Genomic DNA, 13,516 nt, shown 5'->3' on the forward strand with positions numbered 1-13,516 from the left:
GTCGGACATTACTAAAGCGACTTTAGCATGCTACTTTGGACTATCCTTTGTTCACTTCTAACACGCACTAATAGCCCCTTCCACCTAAGTACCTATAAAATGGTCAGTTATCAATATTCAAGGAAAGAAATATGAGAGTATGTGGGCTTAGGAGGAAGGCATTAGGAATGCTGAGGACAGGACAATGATAAAGTAAACATTTAAAAGGGAAGACTTCATAGTTTGGGGTGACTGGATACAGAGATTAATGAAGGGAGTAAAGAAAGAAAAGCTGATTCCAGTTTGGACACTGGTTTGGCTTTTAAGAGAATGGTGGGATGTCATTGATAATGAGGGAGGGAAAAAGTTCTCCATGAAACCTGAAACATGGTTCTCAACACTACAAATAAATTCAAGGCCTCTCTTATCTTCTTTTTGTGAAAGTCACTCAGTTGCGTCCGACTCTTTGCAACCCCATGGACTATGCAGTCCATGCAATTCTCCAGGCCAGGATACTAGCGTTGGTGGCCTTTCCCTTCTCCAGGGGATCTTCCCAACCCAGGGATCGAACCCAGGTCTCCCACATTGCCGGCGGGTTCTTTACCAGTTAAGCCACAAGGGAAGCCCTATCTTCTTTTTAACTCAAGCCAAATTCAGGAAGCCAGGCAAAAATTTTACTAATTTCATGGAATTACCAACATGTTTTCACGTCATGCAGATTCTGTCATCTTTTCTAATGTCTCTTCCTCTATAATGCATGTAATCTCCCATACAGCTGGAGGCTCCCTTACATCTGGAAGATCTTCACATATCTCAACCTCCATTAAACTTTAAGAATATGGCCTCTCAAGTTATAAAAATAAATCTGTTGTATACGATTCCATTCTCTCTCCATTCTCACAAGCTCCATCCTAGTCTAGGCCCTTGGAAACCTACAGTTACATTATTACAGCAACCCCATTGCACGTTAATTTCACTCATTTCACATACCAAACCCATCTCCCTTCAGCTTAACTGTAACACATTTTTTAAAATATTTATTTGTTTTTATTGGAGGATAACTGCTTTGCAATACTGTGTTGGTTTCTGCCACATAGCGACATGAAGCAGCCATAGTTATACATAGGTCCCCTCCCTCTGAACCTTCTTCCCAGCTTCCACTCCTCTAGGTTGTCACAGAGCACAGGTTCAAGCTCCCTGTGGTCACAGCAAATTCCCACTGGCTATCTATTTTACATATGGTAATGTACATGTTTCCAGGCTATTCTCTCAATTCGCCCCGCCCTCTCCTTCGCCCTCTCCTTCCCGCTCTGTGTCCACACATCTGTTCTGTGTCTGCAGCTCCACTGCCGCCCTGCAAACAGGCTCATCAGTACCATCCTCCTAGATTCCATATATATGCATCAATGTGTGACATTTGTTTGTTCCTTTCTGACTTACTGCACTCAACATTTTCATCGGCTCTCAATTCTCATCAGTAAGCCTCAAAGGTAGGCCGCAGTTCTGGCTGTCCCAAGGCCTGGGGCCCCGGCTGGCCCAGTAGCACCCCGTTCTCAGCTGTGCCTTCCCGCTTTCCCTCCGGCTGCTGCTTTCTGTTTTACCCTGCTCATCTCATCCTCCTGGCCTTTCAGAACCACACCTACTTGCATCTCCATAAAACTTGTTCCACCAGGCCAGTCCTCAGTGTGTGTATAACAAGGTTTAAACATTTAACTCTCGCTCTCTGGCCCTTGGACATTCCCACATGACTTAAGGAAGGCTTCAGAGATAGTTGACAAGTGAAAGCATTACCAATTGGTCACATGGTTTTGCTGAGGGTTGGCTCTGTAACCAAACCATATACTCCTAACAGGGCTGTAGCCTCCCAGATCTAACAGAGTTCTTTCCACAGATAATATTTAATAAATCTCCTTAAATAACTCAAATGACACCGTACTTTATTTCTGTATGTCTTGAAGTGATTCACAAGGAGGGAACTCTATGAGAAGAATCAGGGGCCAGAGTCTTTAAAGGAATAGTGTGAAGTATTTGCAATGAAGAGTCATTATCAAATGGCCCTGCTAGCAGATCATTAGAAGGTGCTGTTAATTCTAAAGAGCATATTCAAAGATCAAGTGATACAAATGAAGGCCTGGCTATTCCTCTACTGTGTTACCTCCTACTCCAAGTAGAAGAACTTGGTGGAAGGAGGAGGACTCCCAGGCCCAAAGCACAGAAGGACAAGGAGTCTCCATGAGATTTCATTCTAACGCAGTGGTCCCCAACCTTTCTGGCACCAGGGTCCGGTTTGGTGGAAGACAAATTTTACCACGGACCATGGGGGGATGAGGGGGTGGTTCTGGGATGATTCAAATGCATTACATTTATTGTGCACTTTGTTTCTCTTACCATTACATCAGCTCCACCTCAGATCATCAGGCATTGGGTCCCAGAGGATGGGGACCCCTGTTTTAAAGTATCAGTGGCACTGTGCCATAGGACTGAGACTGAAATAGAAACTGAAAGACTCAAAGTGGAGGACTTTTTATTCCCTTTAGTTGTCCACAGAACTTAACCTTTTTCTAGAAGACAGCAATAATAAGCTTGATGGGATATGCAACTGCAAGACCAGATCCATCATTATAAGACTCTAGGGGCCTGAGAGTCCTGACTATAATGAGAGGATTTTCTTAACAGTGACCTCTGGCAGTCCTCCTGCAAAGCTGCATTTTGAACCAGAAGGGCTGAAATGCAGATACCAGAATGTCTCCCAGACAACTTGTGCATTTAAAAAAGGCCAAAGAACCAATTCATTGCTATCATAAAAAACAGTATCCGCCTGTCCTTCAAAGCCAGACATCCTGTGACTACAAAAGTCTGTGTACAGCCTTAGCAGGCTGGAACTATCCTAGCTCAGCAATGCCCTGTGCCAGAGCTGAAAGTGATTCAAGGAGAGGCGCCCATTGTTCTGGCCGCAAACAGATCAGCTGGGCAGACGGAGATGCAGGGAGAGGCACTGAGGTAGGCGTAGGTGTCCTTGATCTCGATCCACGCACACCTTTTAGTAACCCCTCCCAGAGCATACTCAGTCACTCAGTCCTGTCTGATTCTTTTGCAACCCTACGGACTGTAGCCAGCCAGGCTCCTCTGTAAATGGGATTCTTCAGGGAAGTGGGTTGCTGTGCCCTCCTCCAGGGGATCTTCCTGACCCAGGGATTGAACCTGCACTGCAGGCAAATTCTCCACTGCTGAGCCACCAGGAAGCCCTTTTTACTCTTCATCCTACCATAATTAATTCATAAATAAATCTAGTTTTTTGTTAAGATAATTTTCAGGGCGTGACTCAGTTATTTGGTAACGACACAGTTGAGAAGCAGAAACTACATGTTCCTGACAGTCAAAACTGAGTTACACAGTTCATACTAAACATGAAACCAGGACCATTGGGAAAAAATCATTACAACCTCCCTCAGCACTGACTTGATCTTAATCTACACACAATTAAAATCAATGGTCTAGTTTCTAAGTTCACAATAGTCTGGAAACAGAAAGTACAAGGGAAAGGTACAAAATCTACAGGTAGAAACACTAACAAAAAAAAGAAAAAGAAGGCAAAACTCTCAAAAGCCACCAGAACTTAAAAATGCAGCTGCCTGCACATATATATGCAATCTAGAAAACTGGTACTGGTGAACCTGTATGCAGGGCAGGAAGAGAGATGCAGATGAAGAAAATGGACTTTTGGACACAGTGCGGGGAGGAGAGGGCGGGACAAACTGAGAGCGGCACTGACAAATATACACTACCATGTGGAAAAGAGACAGCCAGTGGCAACCTGCTATAAGGCACAGGGAGCTCAGCTCAGAGCTCTGTGAAGACCTAGAGAGGTGAGACGGGGTGGGGTGGAAGGGGGGTGCAAGAGGGAGGGGATATATGTATACAGACAGCTGCTTCATGGGCTTCCCTGGTGGCTCAGCTGGTAAAGAATCTGCCCACAATGTGGGAGACCTGGGTTCGATCCCTGGGTTGGGAAGATCCCCAGGAGAAGGGAAAGGCTACCCATTCCGGTAGTCTGGCCTGGAGAATTGCAAGAACTGCATAGTCCATGGGGGTCGCAGAGTCAGACATGACTGAGCGACGACTTTCACTTTCACAGCTGGTTCACGTTGTACAGCAGAAACAAACACAACATTGTAAAGCAATTATCCTCCAATTAAGAAAAAAATGCAATTGCTGGAAGCTGTTTGGTACAGGGACACAGAATACAACATTCCCACAGGCTTGGTGGCAAGGATATCACCATCCTGCAGTCTGTCACAATTAATGTTTGTGGTGATGACCCAGAGTCCCTTGGAAAGGTTAAAATAAGTTAAACTTCTAGTCCTGTATTTGAGAAGGTGGGAAAGAAGAATGATATAAATTTCCAAAAGTTTTCCATGTCAAAAGGGAAAAAAAACTAGAAAGAGGTTTTGGTGTATTAAGGGGTAAACTGTGCTGTTGAGAATTAAATCTATTTTTTCATAGGTCTGATTTTTAAAGGATTTTTCATTGAAACATATAAACCAACCACCAGTTCAGTAACAGCCACATGGGCCCCATCCTCCAGCTCTGCAAACTCAGGCAGTTACAGTCTGCCTCCTGGCTCCACATCTGTGGATTCCAACCCTGAAAGGCAAATATTAAAAAAAAAAAAAACAAACAAAGAGTTCCAGGAAAACTTGAATTTGCTATGGGCTGGCAACTATTTACACAGTATTTACACTGACTGTATTTACAACTACTTATATAGCATTTGCATTGTATTTGGTCTTAATAATTGAGAGATGGTTTCAAGTATGTGGGAGGAAGTGTGTAGGTTAGATGTAAATACTACGCCATTTTATATAAGGGACCTGAGAATCCATGGATTTTGGAATCTGCAGGGCTCCTGGCACCAGTCTTCTGTGGGATATTGAAGGACAACCCTACAGTCTGAGTCTATTCCTCTCCACTGCTTTCTATCCAGCCAGGCAAGCAAGCCCATCCTCACTTCAGGGTCTGGTCACTACCCTCTCCTCCTCTGGCTGGGTCTGGGCTCTGCCCCACAGTCCACCCAGTTGGGGTGGGGAGTTGAGGTGGGGTTGAGAAAAAGGGCATGACTTTCAGATATTAATCAGGTCTCTAAATTATTGAATCTTTCTGAAATCTGCTTTCTCTTTATATTTTTTCATTTACATTTTAATCTCAGATTAAACACATTCTAATTCTTCTGTCTTAAATGGGTTTTGTGGGTGGTATTTTATTATATTTATTCTAAATTCCATTTCAGTTTGGTTCTGCTGGATGGTTTCAGGAGGTGTCTCTCCCCATTTCACTGGGTGTCTATTTCTTACACTGAGCAGGGTCCACTCCCTACTCTGTAAAACATGTTTTAGGCCTTCGTGGCCCACTTGTTACCTCTTTATTAGATCTATTTCCAGCTACAAGTGATGATCTTTTGAATGGGACTGTTTTTCTCTCCAATTTCATTGACTAATACCTTAATTTTTAGTTTGACTGCTCTTAGCTGGCTAAGGTCTTCAGTACAATTTCCCCAAGTTACCAACATTTCCAGGAATTATAAAACTGCAAATGGCAACACCCGTACAAACGCCCCCACAACTCATAGTTCAGCTACATTTTTATCATGACAGTAAAGGAAAGGAAAGGCTATAATGAGTTTCCTCATGTGAATGCCCCAGAGGCTAGAAGCGGCAATCTATGCTATAGGAAAGCAACTGGTTTTCTCAGTTAGATTTTAAGAGATGTTAAGACCATTGCTCTGGAGAAGGCAATGGCAACCCACTCCAGTACTCTTGCCTGGAAACTCCCATGGACGGAAGAGCCTGGTAGACTGCAGTCCATGGGGTTGCAAAGAGTTGGACACAACTGAGTAACTTCACTTTCACTTTTCACTTTCCTGCATTGGAGAAGGAAATGGCAACCCACTCCAGTGTTCTTGCCTGGAGAATCCCAGGGATGGAGGAGCCTGGTGGGCTGCCGTCTATGGGGTCGCACAGAGTTGGACACAACTGAAGCGACTTAGCAGCAACAGCAGCAGCAGCAAGACCATTGCTCATTACAGCCTACCATTCATCCATCCATCTATTCATTCATTCACCCATTCACTTTGATTAATATTTAATGAATGAGGGCTGAGGTTTCGAGCTCTGTTCCAGGCACTGGGAAGATAGCTGTGAACAAAACAGATGGGTCCTGCCCTCATGAAGTTTACAGATTACTGAGACAGGATCATATAATCAGCAGTTTCACATGTGTACTGATGCTAAAGCTGAAGCTCCAGTACTTTGGCCACCCAATGCAAAAAGCTGACTCATTGGAAAAGACCCTGATGCTGGGAAAGATTGAAGGCAGGAAGAGAAGGGGATGACAGAAGATGAGATGGTTGGATGGCATCACCAACTTAACAGACATGAGTCTGAGCAAGCTCTGGGAGTCGGTGAAGGACAGGGAAGCCTGGTGTGCTGCAGTCCATGGGGTCGCAAAGGGCCGGACACAACTGAGCGACTAAACAACAACAAACACAGGCACACACAATGTGTTAGATTGCAATACATTCTAAAAGAACAAAGGGAAAATTAAATTGAGTGAGGGAACAGAGGAACCAAAGGCACTCAGACATTCTAGTCTGGAACTGCTGTGGAGAGATGAAAGCCCCGTGTACTCATGGGGTGCAAGGAAACCTAGAGTGCTTGGCTGTGGCGTGGCAAGGTCTGCTTTCCTGATCCATCCCCATGGCCTGCCTGTATCTCTGTCAGTTTGATTGAAAATGAGAGTTTTAACCAGCCTGTAATGGCTTGAATCAAAATGATGATGGCACACCCTGCTTCTTTACCTCCTTCGCAAGTACAGGACACACAAAGGGGCCATCTCTGCTGGCTCTCGGCAGCTCACAAAGACAGACAACAAGGAACCAGCTTTTCAAAACACTCAATGCTTTTTCTGATGTTTCTGTTATTGGAATCACACTCTGCACATTTGAAATAAAAAATGACTTTTCTTTTCTTTTTTTTTTTAAATATCCTGAGACGGTAGGTAATAACTGTTTAAAGAGGTACCCCTCCCAGAAAGGGAGATCCACTTATACAACTTTACTTTCCAGAGATCTGTGTAACCCTACCTTTCAACACAGGAGTAAACTGATCAGATTTCTCTGCAGTTGGACGCAAGTTATTCTTTCTGCTGATTCTCAGTGCCTTGTTCACTTCGTAGGTTTGGAGGGCAAACCTCTTTCATAAACAAAAGCTGGGTCCTTCTTTAGGGCCACACTTTCCCCCCTAGTCCATCCTTTCCTGTAAGACTTATTTTGTTTACTGGGATTACAGGAACATTTCATAAAACATAACAAACCAAGGATGACGCAGCTACTGTGAGAACATGTCACACTGTGTATAGAACAATAATAAATTGTCCACTAATGAATTTATGAGGGTGCTTAAGAAATGGCATTTTAAAAGGACTGCAAATACTCAAAATGACCAGAAACCCTCAAGGTCATGGAAAGCAAATTAGGATGAAAAGAAAAAAAAAAAAAAACCTCCAAGTATGATTGGATGAATTATTTTCCTCTGATGAACATTATTAGGAAGTGGAAAATATTGGGATAAGACAAAACAATTAGCTTGAGCAACAGAAAAACATTTCTAAGGAGATGGAAGATTCCTCAATAATATTATACATTTCAAAGTAGGTCAAGAAAAGACTACAAGGCAAAAATACTCAAATAAATTTTGCCTTGGAAGAAAAATATATTCAATGACATGTTAAATTCTGCTCAATCTCCATAAAGTTTTCATAATGTGCAACGTTCCTTTCATTTTTGATGACTACATTCCTGCCTTTTCTTACACTATCTGGCTCTTAATTTTATAGTTTTCAAATTGTGTTCCTTCAAGTTTCAATTTCATAAGATAGCTCTAGGATAATTAATATCTTTAATCCTCAAAAATAATCCTAGAAGGTCAAACAATCTCCTTTTCACAGCCAGGACTGTGTATGTTGAGAGAGGTTAAGTGATTTGTCCAAAGTCACAGAGTGGTTGACTCTGGATCTGAACCCATGTCTCCTTGACAGCTTGTGAACTTCCTGGATCACCCTGTTTTTTTTGTTTTTAAAAACAAACCAGTTGCTTGTGATGAAGACTAAATAAGATAAGTCCCTTTGCTCACAGGGTTTTTTCCCTTTGCTAGTTTGGGGACTTCAAAGGATGATAGATAAAATATAAAAGTTGTAATTTGGAGGCTTCCTATAATAGAGTTGGTTAATTTCTACGAAAGACTCATACAACCTCCAGCCATGGGTCCCCTGCCAAGCTATCTGCCTTCTTGAACTTGAATGTATCTTCTAGTCATTAGATGAGTCCGAGAAAGGCTAGGAGCATAAAAAATAATCAAGAATTGAGGCCCCATCTAAATACATGAAATCTGATTAATGACACGCCTTAGAAAGGTAGCAGAGAAGGCAATGGCACCCCATTCCAGTACTCTTGCCTGGAAAATCCCATGGACAGAGGAGCCTGGAAGGCTGCAGTCCATGGGGTCGCTAAGAGTCGGGCACGAGAGAGCGACTTCACTTTCACTTTTCACTTTCATGCATTGGAGAAGGAAATGGCAAGCCACTCCAGTGTTCTTGCCTGGAGAATCCCAGGGACGGGGGAGCCTGGTGGGCTGCCGTCTATGGAGTCGCACAGAGTCGGACACGACTGAAGCGACTTAGCAGCAGCAGCAGAAAGGTACACACTCTTCTTTCCTGATGACATAACCTGTAACTGGTTGTTATCCTAAGAGGAAGCAAGTGAACTTGAAGGCACAGTACTCTGTATTTACCACAAGCTGTGGCCTCTCAATGCAGTTTTGTCTTTAGTCTCCCAAAGACAGAATACCCTGGAGAGAGTGAAGTAGTTCAATAAAGAGCAAGCATCAAGTCATTGCTCTGTTTTCTTTCTCTCTTCCTTTGCCTTCCAGCGTTTTATCTTGGAGAAACGACAATAACACTTCAGTGATCTCCTTTATAAATGTCTGTCATCTGCACAGATGCAATTACATGGACTTTCCCCCCGATTTTCAAAGTGTAAGTGCTGTCATCAGAGCCTGAAGGAATGTTTGCCGAGATCTGTGAGCAAAGGAAGATGAAGTTACACTGACATTTCAAGGTCCTTTCTCACCGAAAGGAGATCGGGTAACCTGCTAGAGACAGGATAATCCTGAATTTCAACTTCCTTCTCCTCCTGGACAGAACCAACAGACTGCTCTCTTTTAGGGGGTGCTTGCCGGCCTTTCTCCCCCTCTTCCTCCTCTTCACATCTTCTCTTCCTTTCTATTTTCTTCCTCTTCTGGCTCATTTCATGCAGTCAAATCTCATTAATTAGAAATTTCTTAATTCAAAAGTGGTGATAAATTGGACAAGGCCTTACGCTGTCATATGTGAGCTGCTGACTTTCAATGGGATGCATCGGTCCTCAGAAACTCTGTACACAGATTCACCGGGAAGGGTTGGCCCCTCCTGATTCAGGGGCTCTGGGGTAAGGCTGGATAATCTGCATTTCTAACCAGCTTCCAGGTTATGCTGCTGGCCCGGGGACCACACTCAGATCTCTGAGGAAAGTAAAGAGGACTAATGAATCCAGTTGACAGAAGTGTTCTTCATTCCTTTCATCTGCAGCAAAACTGATATGTTTTATGAACTCCAACTAACTTAATGCTTTGTAAGCCAAACACAGAGAGAGCACTGCACGGAGACTCCGAGGTCTGAGTCCCAGCACGGCTCTGTGTGACCCAGGGGAAGGAACCTGAAGCACCTGGGCTTCCCTTTCCTTACCTGTCCTCCTAAAGAGGCCAGGCCTCATTGTCCTTTCTAGCTCCAGTATTCTATGACTGTGTAAAAATATGCACTGACAATGCATAAGTGAAAGTGAAAGTGGAGCCGACTCTTTGTGACCCCCTGGACTATATACAGTCCATGGAATTCTCCAGGCCAGAATACTGGAGTGGGTAGCCATTCTCTTCTCCAGGGGATCTTCCCAGCCCAAGGACCGAACCCAGGTCTCCCACATTGCAGGCAGATTCTTTACCAGCTGAGCCACTAGGGAAGCCCAAGAATACCGGAGTGGGTAGCCTATCCCTTTGCCCATGGATCTTCCCGACCCAGGAATTGAACCAGGGTCTCCTGCATCACAGGCAGATTCTTTACTAACTGAGCTATCAGAGAAGGCTGACAACACATAAAACATCACTTATTCAAAACTTCCACAATTCAGCAACTTAATAATCAATACTTGCCTTTCCTTAATACAAATTAGTGAGATTCCATGGTCTGTCTTTCCTCTAGAAGAAAGTTTGACAAACAATCCTGACCCTTCTAGTGCTACCTCCACTGCTCCTCTGGCTCCTATCCACCCTTCTGAGACTGGCAACTCCCTATGCTACAGGTGGACACATGAGGGAACCTGACTATGCTTCACTATAAACTCAGGACTTAGGTCAACATTAAAAAATAAATATTTATTTATTTTAGGCCAAGCCGCATAGCACATGGGATTTGTTCCCCAAGCAGGGATCCAAACCGTGCCTTGTGCTTTGGGAGCAAGGGGTCTTACCCACTGGACCACCAGGGAAGTCCTTCATGTCAACATGTTTTTAAAAAAACATGTCCTGAGACTGCGCCTTTCACAAAACTCTGGGCTAGACCTAGGAAGACAGAAGCATCAACTGTCCCCAGCCACTGATTCGCCAGACTTGGTGGAACAGACAGCATCTGACCCAAGGCTGAGAGGACAGGTAGGACTCTGACGAGCAGAGATGAGAAAGGTGCAGCTGAGGCAAGGGTGCAGCGTGGCAGACATCTAGAGACATCAGCTGAGGGTCTCTTTTTGTCCCCCCACCCCTTGTCGTCCTACCATGCACCCCCATCACAGCACACACGTGCAGGCTATTTTCACCAAGGCACTGAGAAGTCCTCAAGAACTGGACCATAAAGATCCCAAGCCCTTAGCACAAGGCCTGGCATAATTAAACAACTGAACATAATTAAACAACGGAACCCATCTGCTTCCACGGTAGTCTCAGTGTGAACAAAATAATTCAAGAAGTACATACATATGAAAACTTAAACTCGTAAGTCCTATTTAAAAAAGTAGGTCTTTAGTTCTTATTATCAGAATTAAGAGCTTGGATGACAAGTCAATGAATGTGGATCTTACTTGAAGTTAGCACGTTTCCCGGAGAAAAGTTGGATCGATATTGTTGTATAGGATGGGCTACAAAGGGGCTGTTTGAGGGACAAATTAAAGACCACTGTACTCACCCTGAGAAAAAATAATGAAGGTGGGAAGCTGGATGAGGCCTATCAGAACAGAAAGGAAGGTCCTACACATTTTATAGAGATGACCTGAAATCCTGTAACATCACAACTTCCAAATAAGGAAATCATGAAGAGATGTTTCCTGGTGAGATGTTATCATGATTAAGGTGTTTAAGATACTTCTTTAGAATACTGACTCTAGCAGCTTTCTCAAAATTCCCTCCCTGTGATAGGATATTGGTCAAAGTTCTTGACCCCAAACACTGAAAACAGTCAGCTATGTATTCCTGAGAATGGCAGAGGGCTTCTGAGTCTCCTAGTGCGAGAACAGAAATGACCTTGGCAGTGGGGCCAAGAGGGAAATGTTTCTCACCCTATGTCCAAGCGCATCCAGTTTTCAAAAACACTAGAACTAACAACCATTTATAAGAAATAATGGGGATATAGAAGCAAGTTAAATGTCACCCTAGGAAACAAAGGAAATAATCCAGAATTAGGTCCATTTTATAAGAAAAGTGCATTAATTTCTTTAAGTCAATGAAAGATAAAAATAGGTAGAATGGGGGCTTCCCTGGTAGTCCAGTGGCTAAAATTCCACGCTCCCTAAGCAGGGGGTCCGGGTTAGATCCCTGGTCAGGGAACTAGATCTTGCATGCCCCAACTAAGACCTGGCACAGCCAAATACACACACACATACATACATAAGTAGGTAGGATGACTTAGGAGACAGAACCGCCAAACATAATATGCAGGTCTGCTGCATGATTTGAGCAAACCAACTGTTAGAAGTCATTTTTTTAAAATGTCAAAGCATATTGAATATGAATTTGAATTTGGATACCAGGTAACAAAGAATCATGGTTAACTTTGTTAGGAATGATAGTAGTATTGTGGGTAGGTAAGAAAATATCTATATTTTCTAGACTGTATACTGATTACATGGAGTTCAATGAAATGATATCCATAATTTACTCAAAATACTTAAGAGAAAAAGATCTCTTAAATGTATGTATGAAGTAAACACGACCATAGCTTGACAACTGCTCAAACTGAGTGACGGTGATGTGCTGCATATTGCATTTGTATATGTATATTGTATATTCTTTCTCCTTGTACATGTATTTGAAAATTTTTCATAATACAACACTTTGTGAAAAAAACTAAGGCTCATTTGTTCAGTTTCCATTATTGCCTTCTAGTGGCAATAATGAAGGAATGCTATAATGATATAAAAAACTGAATACCATCTATAATGTAGGTTTGATCACATAAGTAGAATATTCACTAAGACTTTTAAGTCCAGCCACAACCTTTCACATTAATTAAATGTGTTGGACTGAATAGTGTGTATCTTGGAGCATTTACACGTAGAACACACAGCAAAGGTGAATGTAGGTGGGATGTCATTTACACAGGCATCCTTGATCATACCTATGTTACAATATAGTTTGAGTCTTTTCAGAAATATTGTTGTCTGAAAATACTATGAGTGAGATCAGTTAATCAATTTGCTACATAACAAATGTTCACTGAATCCTTAATATGTTAAAAAAAAAAAAAAGGTGTTAGTCACTCAGTCATATCCAACTCTCTACAACCCCATGGACTATAACCTGCCAGGCTCCTCTGTCCACGGAACTCTCCAGGAAAGAATACAGAGTAAGCAGCCATTCCCTTCTCCAGGGGATCTTCCCAACCCAGGGACTGAACCCTGGTCTCCTGCATTGCAGGCAAATTTTTTTTTTTTTTACCATCTGAGCCATCAGGGAAGCCCAAAATGTATAACATGCTCTTCAAAATTCAATAAAGAAGAAAAAGTTTAAAATTTAGTATATTCAGTCACAAGATACCACAAGCAGCATGTCTGCAATGAAATAGAATAGGAAACCACAGATGAGAAAAACAGCAGAGTGATGGCACATTGTATAGTGAGGGAAAGCACTGTTTCACGACACTTCTGTTTCCCATCCCTGTCTATGTTCATAGATAGGTCCCTGTGTGTGCTCTGGGCCTAACACAAAATGTGTTTCTTGCTGTGTCACGGTCAAGAAGGCTCTAGAGGCTGTAGAAGCAGCAGTGGTATGTGGGCTGCTATGTGGGTGTTAGACTCAGGCCCACCAGGAAGGACATACCCAGCTTCTTGGGCTATGTTATCAGAACCATATTAAAGCCAGAATCAAGGGTAAGAGAAGTGTTTGCAGCTGCATTAGTGGGTGCATGA

General features: G+C 43.0%; 1 protein-coding gene across 8 annotated transcripts in view; it reads right to left on the reverse strand.

Moving 5' to 3' along the window:
* FRY (FRY microtubule binding protein) overlaps positions 1–13,516 on the reverse strand; it is a 329,597-nt gene that overhangs the window by 201,076 nt on the left and 115,005 nt on the right. The gene's annotated exons all lie outside the window — the stretch shown is intronic.

This window comes from Bos indicus x Bos taurus, chromosome 12 (genome assembly GCF_003369695.1).
Source record: "Bos indicus x Bos taurus breed Angus x Brahman F1 hybrid chromosome 12, Bos_hybrid_MaternalHap_v2.0, whole genome shotgun sequence".
Taxonomy (NCBI): domain Eukaryota; kingdom Metazoa; phylum Chordata; class Mammalia; order Artiodactyla; family Bovidae; genus Bos; species Bos indicus x Bos taurus.